The following is an 11,039-nucleotide window of genomic DNA, read 5'->3' as shown; positions in this document are numbered from 1 at the left end:
GGGGTTCCAGGCAGCAGAGCAACTCGGATCATGGAGGGAGGGGTTGATCAGTGTAGCAGGGGGACAGTTGCTGGAACTAATCCCCCTGTATGACTTTCCCTGCAGCAGCTGACAGCAGGTTTTTCCTCCTCTTCCTCCCAACAGCTTTCAGGTGCTGCAGGGAGAGCCACACAGGACGCTTGCTATGGGGGCACTCAGCAAGGGGGAGGAGCCAAGCATGCTAGCAGTGGACAACTGCCAGAAGAGGAGGATCGGGGCTGCTCTGTGCAAAACCATTGCACAGAGCAGGTAAGTATACCATGTTTGTTTGTTAAAAAAATTACCTTTAATATTACTTGGAGGGGGGGATGTAAGCAGGTGGAAATAAGAGTTCCCCTTTAGCTCTAGTCACTCCCCTAGTTGGAGTGCTGGTAGCCATTGGCCTGTCCTCCTCCTTTATAATTGGGAGGTGGAGTTCATTCACGCTCTTTGGATGCCAACAGCAACAGAGAAAAATGCCTGTTTAGTGTGGGAGAGCTTCTCACTGGAGCTTAAGGAGGAAGATATGAAGTGTAGGAGGCCTAAGGCCTGGGACTGATTCTCAATGGGACACTGAGTGAGCACTCCTACAACTGATTGTATAGTGGGACTGCTTCTAACACACATCAGCACATTCAACTTTACCCCAGGATTTGGAACTGTTAATTGATGTTCTGCATCTAATATCATGCTTGGATATATTAATGGGACACACCCTGTATTCTGCCAACATATAGACTGTTTAACTTTTTAAATACTTTTACAAGTAACGCTTCAAGCAAAGAACCAGCTTATGTTATTGTCTCGGCTGTAATCTGGGCAGTGTATCATATGTAGTTACACATTACTGTTCCACGGTGTATGAAGAAGAACAAATTCAGTTACAGTGGATTGATAGTAACTGTAAAGCTTCTGGTGCAAACTGGTTGGCCTCAGAGCTGGTTGTGGTTGGAGAAACAGAGTCACCCTGCTGGTAGTGAGAGATGGGACTTGGGCCCCTGTGTCACAGGGGCCGCAGTGTTCGGATGGATTTTGGGAGCTCTTACCTGGACCACAAGAGAATCGCAGGCCTGTGTAAGAGTAAGCTCTGGGGAAGAAAGGAGCTAAGTAGTATGGCCTCTTGCCTGCATCTGCGCACCTGTAGAAGTAGAGCTTGGCAGAGGGCAGACTCATAAGCCTGAAGCTCTGTGTAATAGGTGGGTCACTGTGCTGCATGTTTCCCCCTTAGGTGTATGGTTTACAGGGTGGCCCCCGTCAACATGTTCAAATTCAAGTTTAACACAGGGATGCTAAACAGTACTCCCACTTTCCTCTGCTGTAGGTTCTCTGAGATGGGTTCTCTCCTTGGGCCTATTCCAAACCTACCCCAAAGGGCATACACTAACACTAGACTGCAAGCTACATAATGGTTCTCTGATGGCTACCATTTCTTATTAACCTCTCACTCCTAGTTCTTCCGGCCCAAGCTTATAAAAGAATAGATTCGCCTAACCCACATTGTGGTGGTGATGGTTGGTGGGGTTTCCCTTAAAGGAGTGCTAACCCCTGCTTACAAGCAGTGTTCATTTCGTCAACTAAAATATCGTTGATGAAATTAACACTATTTTAGTCGACTAAAATATGATTAAACCAAAACAATTCAGATGACTAAAATATGACTAAAACTAAAATGGCATTTTAGTCAAAAGACTATGACTAAAACTAAATCGAAATTTGACGTCAAAATTACCACTGAGTATATATCACAATGTCTAAATCTGTGTCTGTAGTGCATTTTCAAAACATACCGTAAATAATATGCTATTAGATTTTTACTCCAGGAGTATATAATGATTTTGGACATTCCATAGAAATGCTTCAATATAGCATAAATTTAACTAAACCCATTAGATGTTAGTCGACTAAAATGTACTGGAGAGTTAGTTGATTAAAACTAGAACAATTTATATGACTAAATGGCATTTTAGTCAAACGACTATTGGCAAAAATTAACTTGAAATTTAACATCAAAATGAACACTGCTTACAAATAATAAAAGGTATATATACTTATACATCATCTTTGGGCTTAAAGTGTAACTACAGGCAAAGCTTTATTTTATCATCATCCTTTTATTAAATCTACATTTTTTAAATCATTTTGGATAGAGTAAAGGAGGGTTATAAACTCTTCTTTTTGTGTCATCTGTGCCATCTGTGTCCCATAGATTTTCCTTTACTTCCTATCCCATAGCCAAAACAGGAAGTGAGAGTAAATCCCTCCAAAGGGAAGGAATCATGGCTTGACACCAGGGTTACCAGAACTAGTGCCCCCATAGGAAGATTTCCCCTCTATTACTCTGATGTCCACCAAAAATGTGGGATTTTCTTTTACTGTACTTTCAATCTCCCTAGGTAACTAACAGTTCTCCCCCTCTTGGAGATCCTCGGCAATCACTGGTGAGTAATTATTGGCGGGGACCCGGTGATTGACAGCCCCGGCTGTGAATAGCGGCGCGAGCCTCCTTGATTTTGCACACAGCTGCCGCCCTGTAGCAGTATTTCTGCTATGGGGCAGAGCTGAGGCAGTTAAAGAAAAAAATAACAAACATGTCTATACTTACATGCTGTATGCAGTGGTTTTGCACAGAGCAGCCCAGATCCTCCTCTTCTCGGGTCCCCCGCAGGCTCCCCTGACCCCTCCCTCCTGCCAGGTGCCCCCACAGCCTTTAGAAGCACTTTGATAAGAGGTGTCATAGAGGTAAGAAAAAAAAAAACATTGGTACTAACTGGTATGTAACTTTTTTACATCTTAAAAGGTTGACAATATGATAGACTGTAGATAAGACTAGGTTAAGAAAACTGATAACCACATATAAAGAGGTATTATTTCAGTCTACAAATAGTTCTGCCAATTGCATTGTATGCAGATCCTTGTTGTGTATTGCATTGTAACTATATAAAAAGAAGTCCAAGTTATTGAATGAATATGAGAAACACTTGGGAGACACCTAGTGGCAAAATTAAATACTACACATGCAAGGAAAATTTACTTTAGAAATACATGGGCTGGACAGGGAGGATCATTAGACTAACCAGCACAGCATTTATCTCTCTGAGCCTTCAATACGTTGGCTAAAAATGACAACAACATTGCATATTGGACACTCAAAGATGCATGTGCTATAGTTGCAAAGTCAAATACACATCAAATTATTCCATCATTTTTACTACATGCTACAAATACTAGCATGGATTACTTTTAAAATCCCAAATTTCGGGGGGGGGGGGGAGAGCACCTGATTTTAGTGTTGTCTAGAGCGGAATAAATACACCACTGTATGTAATATATATTTATACCCATTCAAGAACTATGTTCTGGCTTATCCATAAGGGTAGAATAGAAGGGGTAAGGTGTAAAACCCAAAAATAAACTACCAGGGTATCTTTCCATATACTGGAAAATGTTCGGGTAAATAATAAATGAGACTTTAAATATACCTCTGGCATTCACAAATAAATTGACATATAGCAACTAAAACGTGTATAAAATTACAAAATGTTTATTTCATTAGTTACATACAAAAGTTAAAATTCAATACAGAAATAATTTTTCCTGAAAGTGTTATGCGTCCTATGATGTAGGTCTATGCTTTTCACGGGTACTCCAGCTTCTTCAGGACCCATCCAAGTCATCCAAACAAGGAAGGGGAGCCCACTCTGCAGCACACCCCAGTGGGAACAACCCAAAAGGCAACACAAGGCCAAACCACAAAAACAATAGACTCACTGGGCACATCAAGAGACTGGACCATATTGAAAATTAAGCAGTGTCAAGCTAGATAACAAAACACAAGGGGACAACAACCAAAGGTATAAAAAAACTTAAAAGTGATGGAAGTGGACATGGGCCGACAGCACACACAGAGACGCCCAATAATTAGCAAAAAGAAAAATAATAGATGTAGGATGTAGAAAAATGTTGAGAAATAAAATGTGAAAAAGGGGGGTGGGGGGCTGGATCCTATATCAATACATAGAGGTGTACAACATCCAATAAAATTACACAAGTTCAAACAATGTATCACACATTATGACTAATAAGTAATCATAACAATATGAATTATGCAAGTATTTAAATGTATAGACTGGTAGAGATTGGACATTATCAGTTTGATGTCAACGTGAATGAAATATTACAGGTCAGTAAAGGGTGTGGATCCCACCAATGGGGATGGCCAAGGTAGGTCAGTCTAGATATAGAAAAGAAAAAAAACTGATTGCATCATTTAAACCAGGTGGGATAGTTGCCTTAAGCATATATATTTCTACCCATTCAAGAACTATGTTCAGGCTTATTCTTTTATGCAACAGAAAGAAGCGATGCTTTAAACAAAGGATTCTTCCACATCACTGGCATCATTTATACTTAAAACTTTTTATCAAAAACTATGTGTGTGTTGGAAAACAGAAATAAACAGCTTAAAAAACAAACAAACAGTCATGGCAGAATATAAGTTGTGTGTTTTTTTTAAAGTCAGCTTAATGTGATTATATGTATGACAAACTTAGAGTGAACCCGTGCTCAGACTATGCACGCTAAAGTATTTAAATATTCTGAGCAAGCAGTAAAGGCACTTTAAAGTCCTCATTCACATCTGTATGTATGAGCACTGTGGAGCAATTTATCTTTAAACTTGACAACATCAGCAATGTAATCTTAGCTCTTTGCCAATTACTTTTTATTGCTGTCCAATAACAGAAAGTGCCAAAGACAGGATCACCAGATATCATTTTAATGAAACCTGCAGATTTTAAAAGATTAGGAATTACAGCATATTCAAACTTACATTAGATTTTAGTGATGGATTTGCATATACTTTAATACTAGCTTGCATATTTATAAAGGACAACTGTACCTTTGTACAATTGTGTTTTAATAAATTCCCCCAGTGCACTGACCGCATCCCACTTACCGTCCTCCTCAATCTAGAGAAGTTCACTGTACAGTCCCACTTGTAGCCGCACAGTTTTTCTACTGAAAACTGCCACTTCATACTGTACTGCAGTCCAGAGCCCCATTTTCTCCTAAAGCTGTACTCATGGCGAATTCCAGCAGTTGCTCAAAGTATGAATTTTCCATATATAGTACATGAATGGATTTGCGGCCATTTTCAGGAGAAAGCCTTTAATACTATGAGCAGGGCAGCTCAGTGAAGATCACAATTTGAGGAGGAAAGTAGGTGTTTGTCCTGGTAGTACCAACTCCAGGGGGTGGGGTAATTTATTAGAGGGCAATTTCACAAGGGTGCAAATGTCCTGTAAAGCAGAATTACAGCTACATTGGCAGGGATGTGCTTTTGACATGATGTCACACCTACCTCCTGCTGTGCTGTCCTCAAGCGATGAAGGGTCCAGGCTTCGGTCACTGTTGCTCATCCCCATTTCCCCACCACCATGTCTGATGCCTCAGCAATCCTCTTATACCACTGGATGGCCACTGATGGTGTAACTCCTGCACATATTCACAGGAATTACTGTTCATGGCCTCTGGCACCCAGCTCTATTCTCAACATGTAAACAGAACAGAAAAAATACCAGGAGCCAGGGAAATGGTGTTTTGGGAAAACAGAATTGTCATGTCTCTTCTGCTGAAAAATTCTACTACCTGGATTTTCTTTTGTTTGTGGGACTTTACTTCTGCTGTAAGCATGGGGTGATGTCAACAAATAGAGCAATGCTTTAACTTTGATAAAAATCAAAATAAGCGCTTCAAATGTCTTAATCCAGTGGGTTGATTTATTAAAGGAAAATAGGGTGATTGGATGATTGAAGTCAGCAGAGCTTTACCTCATTCACTAAGCTCTGGGGGAAATTCTCTTGCAAAGTACAACTTCCCTTACAAAGTGAACATTCTGTTTGCCTTTAGTAGATCAACCCCAGTGTGTACAGAAAACTTGTTTGACCCATTCTGGTTTTACCAACTTTTACCTGAAACATCCTGTTTCTCTTACTTCTGGAGAACAAATAATTTAACGCAGTTACGTGTGACTGGACATTCTACCAATCCACATGAAAGTTACCAGATCTGCTGGAAAGTTACTTATAACCAACAATAGGGCACGTATTAGTGAAGTGAAAATACACAAACACATACATTATTGTAGTAAAGCCTACTTACACTGACTGCATCATGCCTAGGTGTAAGCAGCATTGAAATTATATAACATAATGGGGGGAATTCATAAAGGGTGTCATTGACACCTTTTAAGCATTCTAAATGCAGCCTTAAAATTGCTGGTCCTTGAGTCCAATTCATATACCTGTCACAGATCAATAATGAATCTATAGGTGCCTGGTACTGAGTGTGGTCTGTGTGTTTCCTCGCTCCTGCTCTCCAACCTAACTTCCTTTCCATCTTCCACCAGAACTCTCCCTGCAGCTGAGCAGGCTGAATTACTCAGTGATTTCTCAGCAAAATAAAGCATGGAGACATGGTTGGATGTGTGGGCTTGCTTTGAAGGTACAAATTAATTAAATCGTTTTTTTGGTTTGTGGTGCTCAGATGCAGTGCAACATTTATGCCTAGCTCTTATGTCTAGGGACAACTGTTGCAATTACAGAGATGTGGTTCAAGGATTCAGATGACTGGGAAATACCTATACCACGCTATACACTACACAGAAAAGGCAGGGTAGGGTACGAGAGTAGGGAAGAGGGGAGGTGGAGTTGCTATATATGTCAAAAATAGCATAAGGCTAACATCAATTCAAAAAACAAATACTCATAACCCTCTGGTTCTACCTTCCAACCAGAGACGGATCTTCCCTTAGAATTGGTGTATTATATAAACCCCTAGGACAGACTGAAGATTATGATAACTTTTTGATTGACGAGATAACTCAAATGGCAATGAAGGAGGTTTTGATTGGTGACTTCAACATGCTAGATATTAATTGGAATTCTCAAACTGCTATTACAAGCAAGAACAGGGATGTAATGGAAGCACTGAATGGGCTTTCTCTAAAACACTTAGTAAAAAGTCCAACCCGAGGTGATCATATTCTAGAACTAGTACTGACAAATGGGGATCGACTGTCTTATGTTGAGGTGGGAGAAAATTTGGGTTCCAGTGATCACCAATGTCTTTGGTTTGATATTAAAATAAGAACTGAAAAATCATACAAAAAGAAAAGTTTTAGATTTCAAAAAGACGTATTTTGCTGAAATGGGTGAATTTCTAAAAATAAATTGAAAAGTTGGAGTAAAACGACAGGAATAAATAATCAGTGGGCACTGTTAAAGTCTACCATCCTGGAGGCAACTAGATTATATGTCAGGAAAGTTGGTAAGAATTAAAGGAAATAAAAACCAAATTGGTTCATTAAAGAGATAAGTAGGATAGTAAATGGAAAAAAATCAGCATATAGGAGATTCAAGGAAACAGGAGGTGTAGCTGACAGAGAAGAGTATAAGAATAGACAAAAGGAGCCAAACACATTATCAGCACTGCAAAAGACAGAAAGAAGAGGAAATAGCTAAATCTATTAGGAAAGGAGATAAAACATTTTTTAGGTACATCAGAGACAGAAAAAATACAATGGGATCACTAAGATGAAAACTGGGCACAACACTTATTTTGAGGGAGACCTGGATATAGCAAACCACTTAAACACTTACTTTTGTTCAGTCTTTGCAGAAATAAATTATACTAAGAATAATAAGTTGGGAAAACATATTGGTTTCAGTAATGATGGCTCATTTTCTGGATTTCCGGAAAGGTAGCAGAGGAACTGGCTCGGTCTAAGATTAAAAAAGCAATGGGCCCTTGTGGTATTCCTCCCAGAGTTCTAAAAGAACTTTGAGGTATAGTTGTTAACTGATCTTTTTAATCAATCTCTTCTAAAAGGAGAAGTTTCCCAGGACTGGCAGATAGCTAATATTGTACCTATCCACAAGAAGGGCAGCAAAGTAGAAGTTGGCAATTACAGGCCAGTGAGTTTAACATCGGTTGTAGTCAAGTTAATGGAATCACTCCTGAAAAGAAGGATCATTGATCATTTAGAAACACACAACTTGTTGGACCCAAAGCAGCATGGCTTTACCGAGGGCAGATCATGTCAGACTAATCTGATTGGATTGTTTTTTACTATATTACCAATGTTTTGGACCAGGGTGGTGTTGTGGACATAGCATATCTTGACCTCAGCAAGGCATTTGATATGAAATTATATTTCAATGTTTCTAAATGTAAAATAATGCACCTAGGGAAAAAGAGAGAGTACAACATTAGGGGTACAGTGTTGGCCAGCACTTCAGAGGAAAAGGACTTGGGGGTACTTATTTCAGATGATTACAAAATGAGGAAACAGTGTGGCCAGGCAGTGGGGAAAGCAAATAGAATTCTAGGATGTATCACTAGAGGGGTCACCAGCAGGAGGAAGGAGATCATGATTCCCTTATATAGATCTTTAGTTAGACTTCATTTAGAATGCTGTGTCCAGTTCTAGAGACCTCACTTACAAAAATATATTGATAAGAATGAGTCCAAGGATGGGTAACAAAAATGGTGAAAGGTCTGGGGGATAAAACATATCAAGAGCGACTTCAGGAACTTAACATGTACAGTTTGGAGGAAATATGGGAAAGGGGAGACATGATTGAAACCTTTAAATACATCAGGGGGGTGAATAAGATTCAGGAGGGCAGTATTTTCAACACAAAAACAAAATCAAGAACACGGGGACATGACTTTAAACTAACTGAAGGAAAGTTCAAAACTAATATCAGAAAGTACTATTTTACTGAAAGAGTTGATGCTTGGAACATTAAGCAGAAGTAGTGAGCCAGTCAACAGTAAATAGCTTCAAACATGCTTGAGAAAAGCATAGATCTATACTCAGACAAAAAAGTTAACAATCCCCCAAAAAAAACAAACTGTCACGTACCTGGATAGTGAGCCTGATGTGAAGAGGCAGGCCTCCGGTACAGCTCGAGGGCTACTGATAGTGGGGCAGTGGCCGAAGGAGCACGGCGAGGTATAAGTGCCTGTGATCAGTCCAGCAGACAGTGTTTCAGCAGTAGCCGGCAGACAGGGGAAGCAGCAGGACAGACCGATGCCAGATATCCTTGCATGAACCTCAGAAAGCTGGAGGTTAGTAGCGAGGAGCAGGTTTCAGATGCTGGAAGGATGGATCGCTGGGGAGCAGGATGAGGATGCTAGGTCAGACAAGCCAGGTCGGAAACAGTCGGGCAGATCAGACATAAACGGCAGGAGGTAGCGTAGTCGGGTCACAGGCCAGGTCAGCAGCAGAAGTTCAATCAGAAAAGAGCAAGAGGCAGAAGAGTAATCCAAGACAAGCTGGGGGTCAGGGCAGGCAGCAGACAAGCGGAGGTCAGGAACAAGCTGGTTCAGTATCAGGAGTCATGTACAAGGTTCAGGATTCACACTCAGGAGCTAAAGACCAAACGGCAAAGAGATAATACTGTAGCCAGATTAAATAGCGCTTTTGGTGCCAGAATTAGTGACAGGTGTGCACCTGGATGTGCGAGTGCGCATGTGCGCACCTATGTCCATGAATATGCACATCTGTCCAGCCCGTCACTGTTCTGCACGTGCGCATATTTGTGCCCTGCAAATCTTCACCTGCGTTATGGGCAAGCCTTTCTTGACACAAACACAAAAAAAACTAAAACAAAAACAAACCCCCCCCCTTCCCAAAAAAACACACACAAAAAAAAATGGGCATACTTGATGGACCATTCCTTTTCTGCTGTCACTTTTCTATGTTTTCTATCTTACTCTTCAGGGCTGTCCTGACCCCTTGCCAAGCCTCCTGTAGAAAACCTTCTACTTCTAATAGGATTGCTTCACCTGCCAATAGTCATCCTTGACAAAGAATGGCATTCTCCAATTGAACGCATCAGACTAGGCTTAGGGTGATGTTATCGGGTTAGGAGAGGCCCCCTTTTTGATTACAGTCAAGCAGTACATGGTCCACTATCCACCAGAGCATCTGTGGCTGGGGCTTTTCATGGAAGATTAGAGCTCCTACTCGTTATGCCCCATTGACAGCTTTAGAGCAGTATTACCTTACAGGCACCTCAAACAGTGTGGGACTACAAGGCACAGCACACCTGATCATCCCCAGCTAGGGTTTTCTGAGTATGTGCTGTTTTGTTTGAGGAGTGGCTTTAACACTTTGCTACGAGAATGTTGTTTTGCAGTTTTTACATTGTGGTGTTATGGACTAAGTTACTTTGTCTATATTGCAAGCGTTACCCGAGAACATGGTTTCATTCTGCAAAATAGGTAAGTATGTCAATAGAATGGACAATTGGCTAAATGATCAGAGAATGTCTGCAGCTTGCATTTTACTATACAGTTAAAAAGTTGATTCAATAAGGCAAATAGGGTCAGAATGGTGAAGAGCATGCATACACTACAGAATTATGAAAGCTGCAAAAACATGGACTCTTCCCAGCTATATCTTTGTGACTCAACTAGGGTAACTTGTGGCTGCATAGAATAGTCCAGAGAGTCCAGCTAAGAATTACTACTTCAGTAAAAATGTGCAGAACAAAGCTACACACAATTATCCTCTCTGACAGTGTCCCTCTCAGTGAAGATCAGGGTAGTTCTGGTAACACAGGTGAATAGCAGGAGGGATCCAAAAACCTAAGGATGAAGTGATACCTCACAAGAACTAAAGCACACTGGTATTAATTGGGGGGGGGGGGGGCTTCACAATCTTCCAGATAAGCTGCATGCCATTGGGCAGCTATCCATGTATCCACAGTTCTGACAGTGAAGGGCCTCACATGTGGCTGTTGATCACTTGCCCAACTACCTTTGCTTCATCAGGTGTGTGCTTTCTGAGTTTTTGGGAAGTGAAGCAGATACATTTATCTTCCCTGGGCATGTCCGGAAACACAGGGAATATTGGGGAAAAAGCTAAAGGGACCTCTCAGCACTCAGCTACAGTATTGCATAAGCCCCCAACTCTCCTTCATTTGAAAGGTCTCTTCCATCTGTCCTTCTTT

The sequence above is a fragment of the Staurois parvus genome, unplaced genomic scaffold (genome assembly GCF_062004578.1).
Source record: "Staurois parvus isolate SC_StPar_1 unplaced genomic scaffold, SC_StPar_1.0 ptg000669l, whole genome shotgun sequence".
NCBI lineage: Eukaryota > Metazoa > Chordata > Amphibia > Anura > Ranidae > Staurois > Staurois parvus.
Note: the sequence above shows the minus strand (reverse complement) of the source record.